Below are 11,096 nucleotides of genomic sequence, written 5' to 3'. Positions count from 1 at the left end.
CAACCAAAAACACACTCCTTTGGTGACAGGAGCTGCGTCTCATTTCGGAGGCTGCGTCCTTCAGAGGTTGAATTTGAAGGCTGAATACTTCATCAAGGATGTTATATTTAAGAAAAGTAACCGTAATAACCCATACAGAAATGTAATATATGTACATATATGTCCCTATATCCAAGTAGTGATGTCATATAGGTTTCATATAAGGCAATATATTATTAGCACATATATACATCCATATGATATATGAAGATATAGGTATATACCATGTATGAAATGCCCATATAAGAATTATTATATATACATATATTAAAATTATTTATATGATGGCTTTTTATATGGTACTGTTATGTTAGGACCATATATGTGAACAATATATGTCTAAATTATATATGCATGTATATTTATTCAACATGTATGCAAATATTCAGTATGCTTATATAGGATTTATATAAGTTTATACCATGTATGAAATAACCATATTAGAATTATTATATATGCATATATTAAAATTATTTATATAATGGCTTTTAATATGGTACTGTATGTTAAGACCATATATGTGAACAATATATGTCTAAATTATATATGCAAGTATATTTAAACAACATGCATGCAAATTTTCAGTATTATTATATAGGATTTTATGTACGTTTATACCATAGAATTATTATATATACATACATATAAAAATTATTTATATAACTTTTTATATGATACTGTATGTTAAGACCATAAATGGTATGTGATCAATATATGTCTAATTTAAAAAGTGTATTTAAAGTGTATTTAAAAACAGTTGAGTACACTTAGATGTTCTTAAGATTATCTTCAGAAGTACTAAAGAAGAATTAGTCTATATATATATATATATATATATATATATATAAAATGCACCAAAGCTGGTTTGGTCTGCAACTGCCATAAAATACTGTTTTGCGGTGTGTATTTTGATCTTAACACCTTTTAACCTTATTATTTATTATTCTCAGGTTAGGTAAAGTAAGTCGAGTCTGGCCTAAATTATAAGCATTTTAAATTACTTACAATTTGGTCAGAAGACTCCTCTGTGGTACATTCTTATTCAAAGTCTTAAAACACTATAAATCAAGCCAAGGTAGGCAGCTTTTGTAATCAATTAAATTTATTTTAATTGGTTACTTTTCTTTTTATAATAAACGAAAATGTAAAGGCAAATAAAACATCATCATTAAGGTATAAAATACAATAATCACTCTTTTGAGTCAAAGGTGTAGTCAGCGCTGGGCTTCCCATCTTCAGCTTGGGGTTTCTTGTCCTCAGCTCTGGGCTTCTAGGCGTCGGGGGTACTGATGTATCAGTATCCGAAGAGGCAATCAACTCATCAGTCTTTTATACTCGTGTTGTTTATTGCAGACGTTGGGTTATCTTCTTGATTGACGTACGTTGTAACTTTCCCAAAGTTTCCAGACACTTCTTAAGGCCTCGCAGGTGCAGGCTGTCTGGCTTTTGTGTCCTTGAACTCCAGTAAACTCAGCCAAGATGGCTGATGTCCTTATAAGGTTCTAGGAGTAGAACCACACACTTCTGTGTGCTGCAGTCCAGTTCTGCTCCTCCTTCTCATGGACAGGCACACACACATATCTAACAATAACTGTACATCTCTGGCCATACAGTATAATGCATAGAAACAAACAAATATACACTGTAAACGATTTCTGTTGTTTTCACAGTATTATTGCTGTATTATCAGAGAAAGCTTACTGTAGAAACAGTTTACAGTAAGTTGCTGTCAATTTTATAACTTTTGCAGTATTATTGCTGTATTTCCAGCTTTGTCTTACTGTAGAAACTATTTACAGGACAGTTGCTGTCAATTTATGCTATTCTTTGAAAAAAACAATAGAGTGGGAAAATAATTACAGTAATCCTTATATTACTGTTAAATTGATGACAGTAATAATCCAACAGACAAGGAATTTTATTTATTAATTATATATTTATTTATAAGGAATTTTATAATACATCGTTTCATAAGGTAACCCATATATTAAGGCATTTAGCATATAGTTAAAAAAAAGTTTAATGTTTTATGTGGGTGTTTTTTAATTGCGTATCTTTATGGTTGCCAGATTTTGACACAAAACCAACTAATCTCATAAGTTATAGCCAACAATTTTGTGGGTGGGAGGTAGTTGTAGAGATGTAGATGTCAATAATATAGGCTAGGTAAATAGATAAAATCAATTCCCATGATATTTTATTATTATTATTATTTTGCTTTCTATTAAACACACTAATTACATAAAGAGCGGAATCGCACGGGATATACCTGGCAACCAATCATCTAAACCGTCAGCCCGCACTCATTTTCCAGTTCATTTTCTGAGCCTTTGAGGATGAGCAAGACCAACAAGAACCAGTCAGGTGAGATATACAATTTTATTCAATATCTTAAAGATGTGTATTTCTAAAAGTTTCACCCCAAATGGGAAGATATTCGTTTTAACGTTACCACTAACGTTAACGTTAAATAATCGGTGGTTTGATAGTAGTTTTGTAACACAAACATTCTAACTTTAACGTTAGCCAAATACTAATTATCACAAGGTTTGCTGTTAATGTTAGTTAATAATTTCAAGTTCAGAACAAAGTAATCGAAATGTTCTTGTTTCTGAACATTTGTGTGTAACTTACACCGTGTGCGTGTGTCCTGTCGCGATCGAGGCCTTACGCGCCTAAGCCTAAAGCTATGTTCGAAATCGACCTGTTGCACTAATGTTATGCATGACTTTTGGTTAATAAAGAGGTAAGTCATTTTCAGCTATTGAAGAACGCAGTAAAATTCATAAAATGAGAGCGGTTTTAGCTTTGTAACGGATCGAGGAGATCAGGATCATTCAGAAAGGGGATGCATTGTGAAACGAATATCTCTGTGTAGGTCTATGCAGTGTTGAATATGTTTTTCATTTCTTTCAGCGTGTATGTTGTTCGACATTGCAGCGTGCTGATGAGTATCGCTCTTTCGGTTAATAAAGAGGTATGTCATTTTCAGCTATTGAAGAACGCAGTAAAATTCATAAAATGAGAGCGGTTTTAGCTTTGTAACGGATCGAGGAGATCAGGATCATTCAGAAAGGGGATGCATTGTGAAACGAATATCTCTGTGTAGGTCTATGCAGTGTTGAATATGTTTTTCATTTCTTTCAGCGTGTTCGACATTGCAGCGTGCTGATGAGTATCGCTCTTTCGGTTAATAAAGAGGTAAGTCATTTTCAGCTATTGAAGAACGCAGTAAAATTCATAAAATGAGAGCGGTTTTAGCTTTGTAACGGATCGAGGAGATCAGGATCATTCAGAAAGGGGATGCATTGTGAAACGAATATCTCTGTGTAGGTCTATGCAGTGTTGAATATGTTTTTCATTTCTTTCAGCGTGTATGTTGTTCGACATTGCAGCGTGCTGATGAGTTAATAAAGAGGTAAGTCATTTTCAGCTATTGAAGAACGCAGTAAAATTCATAAAATGAGAGCGGTTTTAGCTTTGTAATGGATTGAGGAGATCAGGATCATTCAGAAAGGGGATGCATTGTGAAACGAATATCTCTGTGTAGGTCTATGCAGTGTTGAATATGTTTTTCATTTCTTTCAGCGTGTATGTTGTTCGACATTGCAGCGTGCTGATGAGTATCGCTCTTCGGTTAATAAAGAGGTAAGTCATTTTCAAGTCTGTTTATCACATTGATGTCTGTCAAGCTGTAGTGCAACTCAATTTTTGTGTTTTGTTCTCTATAGGCAGCAAAAACCTGGGATCTGCATTGGCCCTGTCAAGTCTGGAGAGTGTTTTTACCGTTTAATGAATTAAATTGTAATAAAAGTTTTTAAATGGACTTCTGAGTGTTGTCATAATTTATGTGACATCTAATAATCAGTAATATAACTGAAATTTTTTTTTGCATACAAGCCTTTATATTTAATTATTTTTTAAGCATGTAACAGATTGTAGTTAGTTATATGTTGTGTATATATGCGTATATGTGAATATAAAAACTACCGTAATCAATTATACTGCATAGTAACTTTACTGTATTTTAAAATACAGTGCAAAAACATGAACTGTAATTAATTTTACAGTATAAATATACTGTAAGTTATTATACAGTATGTTGTGAACTACTGTAGTCAGATTTACAGTAATATTACCGTGGAATAAAATACTGAAGCTTGCTGGCTATTTGTTGCCAGTAAGTTACTGTTGATTTTACGTTAAATTTTTTACAGTGTAAATAACAATACTATTGTAAGCAATACCTAATATTTAATACATTGGTCAAATGTGTAGCAACAGTACAGTGTCCATATTAGGACTTTCTCACACCTCAGTCATACAACGAAAAGGAGTCATGCCTCAGACTAAAAGGCTTTCAGTCATCGGACAAAACGGCATCGCGCCTCAGACTGAAAGGCTTCAGGTGTCAGGAAAAACGACGTCAGGTGTCAGGTCTCGTACAATTAGACATCGAACTAAACAGCCTCAGACCAAAAGGCATCAGACAAAACGGCCTCAGACTAAAAGGCATCAAACTCAAAGGCATCAGACGAAACTTACTTAGAAAGAAGCGAATTGCCCCGCCTCAATGTGATGTCACTTGCACACAGTTTTCTGTTAAATGTTACGGTCACTAACCTGTATAAAACATATCTCACTGAGATTATTATGTAAATTTGTATTATTCACTAGTTTTATTTGCATGTAGGCTATAAAAAGTTAGCAAAATAACACATTGCAACTAGCTTGCATTGCAAACTATCATGAACACATACGAAAATTAACCATGGTTAAAAGTGTGTTAACTATGATTTTTTTTTTTTTTTTTTTTGTCGGATTGATAGGCTATTTGTATAACAATAATTTTACTACAAATACCTTAAACTATGGTATAGCAAAACCATGGTTAATTTGTGGTTACCATGGTTAACTACAATAACCATTTTGTTTTATTTGTAGTAAACCCATGGTTCATTTTTATAAGAGAGGTAAAAAAAATATTTCGAACTAATGCGTTGTTTTAAGTAGGCTACAGCTGCTTTGTGTACAGAGGCTACCAAGGAAACGGTTTTATTTCTGCTGTTCCAATTTTATTTATTTAGCACATTTCACACACAATTCAAAGTGCTTTACATAAAAAGGAAACAAATACATAAAAATAAAAATGGAATGCATAAAAAATAACAATAAAAACAGAATACCACTATCTGGTTGGAAGAGTCACATTTACATTTTCATTCAGCCCGTTGCTGTTTTTCTGCAGACCAATGTGAAAATCGGCATGTTCTTTTCTGTTCTTTTCTTTTCTTATTCGCCAAGGGATTTACATAAATAGCCTACATGAATACCATCAACAGATAGGCTAGATTCTACATAATTAACATGCATGCATACCCCTTACATTAATTTGGGAATAGTAACAGTAAAGAAAAAGACAACTGAAGGACGAGATATGATGGGATAAAAGCCAATAGAAAGTTAGGCTATATAAAAAAATAAATAAATAAAAAAATAAATAAAAGATGCCTTTTAGTCTGATGCCTTTTAGTCTGAGTCCGTTTCATCCGATGCCTTTTGGTCTGAAGCCTTTTGGTCTGAGGCTGTTTCGTCTGAAGCCTTTTGGTCTGAGGCTGTTTAGTTCGATGCCTAATTGTATGAGATCTGACGTTGTTTTTCCTGAGACCTGAAGCCTTTCAGACTGAGGCGCGATGCCGTTTTGTCCGATGACTGAAGCCTTTTAGTCTGAGGCATGACGCCTTTTCGTTGTATGACCGAGGTGTGAGGAAGTCCTAATATGAACACCGTACAACAGACATCCAAAATTTTAAGGGTAGGGTAATCGCATTTTCTTGATATAATACAACAATACAAAAGAAGAAGAAGAAAAAGAAGAAAAAGAAAAAGAAACTTTATGAAATGTAGCTCACTAGAAATGCATGGAGATCGCTCATAGATGGAATCATTCAGTCATAGAGTTAAAACAGAGTGTTAAAAGGCAGTTTCAACATAAATTTAGGACATTTAGTTGCTGTTTGTTGTTTTATTTTTGTATTATTTTTGTCTTTGGCTGTTTTAGTACCTGGTTGAAAATAAGGTATGTATATTTAAGCATTTATATATGGCATCATTTGTTTTTATGCTCATTTTTATGTTTATTTGTGTTTGGATAATTAACTTGAAGTTGTTCATCATTAATGTTAGTCTTAATTTTTGTTAAATTGTTGTTATAGTCATTTATTTCTTTTCATTTCCGTGAATTCCTTGCAAATACTCATGTTGTTTTGTTTGTTTGTTGCAGCTCTTACGGTGTTGTGGAATAAGGTGTATTGTGGAGTTAAACAAGGATAATAAATGGAAAAAGGGACAACGGCATGCTTTCATGTTGTTTATGTTCTGTATAGCATGTGGCTGGTGTTTTTCATCGACTGTGTGTTTTTATGTCATGTAATGTATGGACATGAAGTCGGTGAGAGTTCTCATTGGCTGCGTGTTCTTGTGTCATACTGTGTGAGCACCAGTCCTGCCACTGATTGGACTGTGTTTTTTTGTCTAATAAAATAAAAAAAATAAGTCTAATAAAAATAAGTCTAATAAAAAGCCCTTTAATCTCTGGATCACTGAGTCCTTCTTCATCCCTTGCCTCACCTGACAATAATATATATGTCAAAATATGTATTATACATACATGAACATATATAATATATGGGATTGTTCCAATTTCTAATATGTTTCATATATAGCTGTGCATATATGTGTATTTATGTTTTTACTCTACATGAGCATATAAGGACATTTCATATATGAGACATATATGTTAAAATATGTATTACACATACATAAACATATATAATATATGGGACAAATGTATATGTCAATATATGGAATTGTTCCAATTTCTAATAAGTTTCATATACGTTTTTACTTTATATGAGCATATATTACATATATTGATATTCCATATATGCACATATATTACATTTCCGTATGGGAAAATTGACTGATATTCATTGTGAGGTGTAAAATACTGTAATTTCTTTCTTACGTTGCAATCTAACGGTTATTTTTCTTAAATGAGACTGATGATGTAAATTCATAAAATGAGAGCGGTTTTAGCTTTGTAACGGATCGAGGAGATCAGGATCATTCAGAAAGGGGATGCATTGTGAAACGAATATCTCTGTGTAGGTCTATGCAGTGTTGAATATGTTTTTCATTTCTTTCAGCGTGTATGTTGTTCGACATTGCAGCGTGCTGATGAGTATCGCTCTTTCGGTTAATAAAGAGGTATGTCATTTTCAGCTATTGAAGAACGCAGTAAAATTCATAAAATGAGAGCGGTTTTAGCTTTGTAACGGATCGAGGAGATCAGGATCATTCAGAAAGGGGATGCATTGTGAAACGAATATCTCTGTGTAGGTCTATGCAGTGTTGAATATGTTTTTCATTTCTTTCAGCGTGTTCGACATTGCAGCGTGCTGATGAGTATCGCTCTTTCGGTTAATAAAGAGGTAAGTCATTTTCAGCTATTGAAGAACGCAGTAAAATTCATAAAATGAGAGCGGTTTTAGCTTTGTAATGGATTGAGGAGATCAGGATCATTCAGAAAGGGGATGCATTGTGAAACGAATATCTCTGTGTAGGTCTATGCAGTGTTGAATATGTTTTTCATTTCTTTCAGCGTGTATGTTGTTCGACATTGCAGCGTGCTGATGAGTATCGCTCTTCGGTTAATAAAGAGGTAAGTCATTTTCAAGTCTGTTTATCACATTGATGTCTGTCAAGCTGTAGTGCAACTCAATTTTTGTGTTTTGTTCTCTATAGGCAGCAAAAACCTGGGATCTGCATTGGCCCTGTCAAGTCTGGAGAGTGTTTTTACCGTTTAATGAATTAAATTGTAATAAAAGTTTTTAAATGGACTTCTGAGTGTTGTCATAATTTATGTGACATCTAATAATCAGTAATATAACTGAAATTTTTTTTTGCATACAAGCCTTTATATTTAATTATTTTTTAAGCATGTAACAGATTGTAGTTAGTTATATGTTGTGTATATATGCGTATATGTGAATATAAAAACTACCGTAATCAATTATACTGCATAGTAACTTTACTGTATTTTAAAATACAGTGCAAAAACATGAACTGTAATTAATTTTACAGTATAAATATACTGTAAGTTATTATACAGTATGTTGTGAACTACTGTAGTCAGATTTACAGTAATATTACCGTGGAATAAAATACTGAAGCTTGCTGGCTATTTGTTGCCAGTAAGTTACTGTTGATTTTACGTTAAATTTTTTACAGTGTAAATAACAATACTATTGTAAGCAATACCTAATATTTAATACATTGGTCAAATGTGTAGCAACAGTACAGTGTCCATATTAGGACTTTCTCACACCTCAGTCATACAACGAAAAGGAGTCATGCCTCAGACTAAAAGGCTTTCAGTCATCGGACAAAACGGCATCGCGCCTCAGACTGAAAGGCTTCAGGTGTCAGGAAAAACGACGTCAGGTGTCAGGTCTCGTACAATTAGACATCGAACTAAACAGCCTCAGACCAAAAGGCATCAGACAAAACGGCCTCAGACTAAAAGGCATCAAACTCAAAGGCATCAGACGAAACTTACTTAGAAAGAAGCGAATTGCCCCGCCTCAATGTGATGTCACTTGCACACAGTTTTCTGTTAAATGTTACGGTCACTAACCTGTATAAAACATATCTCACTGAGATTATTATGTAAATTTGTATTATTCACTAGTTTTATTTGCATGTAGGCTATAAAAAGTTAGCAAAATAACACATTGCAACTAGCTTGCATTGCAAACTATCATGAACACATACGAAAATTAACCATGGTTAAAAGTGTGTTAACTATGATTTTTTTTTTTTTTTTTTTTTTTGTCGGATTGATAGGCTATTTGTATAACAATAATTTTACTACAAATACCTTAAACTATGGTATAGCAAAACCATGGTTAATTTGTGGTTACCATGGTTAACTACAATAACCATTTTGTTTTATTTGTAGTAAACCCATGGTTCATTTTTATAAGAGAGGTAAAAAAAATATTTCGAACTAATGCGTTGTTTTAAGTAGGCTACAGCTGCTTTGTGTACAGAGGTTACCAAGGAAACGGTTTTATTTCTGCTGTTCCAATTTTATTTATTTAGCACATTTCACACACAATTCAAAGTGCTTTACATAAAAAGGAAACAAATACATAAAAATAAAAATGGAATGCATAAAAAATAACAATAAAAACAGAATACCACTATCTGGTTGGAAGAGTCACATTTACATTTTCATTCAGCCCGTTGCTGTTTTTCTGCAGACCAATGTGAAAATCGGCATGTTCTTTTCTGTTCTTTTCTTTTCTTATTCGCCAAGGGATTTACATAAATAGCCTACATGAATACCATCAACAGATAGGCTAGATTCTACATAATTAACATGCATGCATACCCCTTACATTAATTTGGGAATAGTAACAGTAAAGAAAAAGACAACTGAAGGACGAGATATGATGGGATAAAAGCCAATAGAAAGTTAGGCTATATAAAAAAATAAATAAATAAAAAAATAAATAAAAGATGCCTTTTAGTCTGATGCCTTTTAGTCTGAGTCCGTTTCATCCGATGCCTTTTGGTCTGAAGCCTTTTGGTCTGAGGCTGTTTCGTCTGAAGCCTTTTGGTCTGAGGCTGTTTAGTTCGATGCCTAATTGTATGAGATCTGACGTTGTTTTTCCTGAGACCTGAAGCCTTTCAGACTGAGGCGCGATGCCGTTTTGTCCGATGACTGAAGCCTTTTAGTCTGAGGCATGACGCCTTTTCGTTGTATGACCGAGGTGTGAGGAAGTCCTAATATGAACACCGTACAACAGACATCCAAAATTTTAAGGGTAGGGTAATCGCATTTTCTTGATATAATACAACAATACAAAAGAAGAAGAAGAAAAAGAAGAAAAAGAAAAAGAAACTTTATGAAATGTAGCTCACTAGAAATGCATGGAGATCGCTCATAGATGGAATCATTCAGTCATAGAGTTAAAACAGAGTGTTAAAAGGCAGTTTCAACATAAATTTAGGACATTTAGTTGCTGTTTGTTGTTTTATTTTTGTATTATTTTTGTCTTTGGCTGTTTTAGTACCTGGTTGAAAATAAGGTATGTATATTTAAGCATTTATATATGGCATCATTTGTTTTTATGCTCATTTTTATGTTTATTTGTGTTTGGATAATTAACTTGAAGTTGTTCATCATTAATGTTAGTCTTAATTTTTGTTAAATTGTTGTTATAGTCATTTATTTCTTTTCATTTCCGTGAATTCCTTGCAAATACTCATGTTGTTTTGTTTGTTTGTTGCAGCTCTTACGGTGTTGTGGAATAAGGTGTATTGTGGAGTTAAACAAGGATAATAAATGGAAAAAGGGACAACGGCATGCTTTCATGTTGTTTATGTTCTGTATAGCATGTGGCTGGTGTTTTTCATCGACTGTGTGTTTTTATGTCATGTAATGTATGGACATGAAGTCGGTGAGAGTTCTCATTGGCTGCGTGTTCTTGTGTCATACTGTGTGAGCACCAGTCCTGCCACTGATTGGACTGTGTTTTTTTGTCTAATAAAATAAAAAAAATAAGTCTAATAAAAATAAGTCTAATAAAAAGCCCTTTAATCTCTGGATCACTGAGTCCTTCTTCATCCCTTGCCTCACCTGACAATAATATATATGTCAAAATATGTATTATACATACATGAACATATATAATATATGGGATTGTTCCAATTTCTAATATGTTTCATATATAGCTGTGCATATATGTGTATTTATGTTTTTACTCTACATGAGCATATAAGGACATTTCATATATGAGACATATATGTTAAAATATGTATTACACATACATAAACATATATAATATATGGGACAAATGTATATGTCAATATATGGAATTGTTCCAATTTCTAATAAGTTTCATATACGTTTTTACTTTATATGAGCATATATTACATATATTGATATTCCATATATGCACATATATTACATTTCCGTATGGGAAAAT

Source organism: Chanodichthys erythropterus, chromosome 3, assembly GCF_024489055.1.
Source record: "Chanodichthys erythropterus isolate Z2021 chromosome 3, ASM2448905v1, whole genome shotgun sequence".
Classification (NCBI taxonomy): Eukaryota; Metazoa; Chordata; class Actinopteri; order Cypriniformes; family Xenocyprididae; genus Chanodichthys; species Chanodichthys erythropterus.
The sequence above is the reverse complement of the archived record's forward strand: the minus strand, read 5'-3'. Positions refer to the sequence as shown.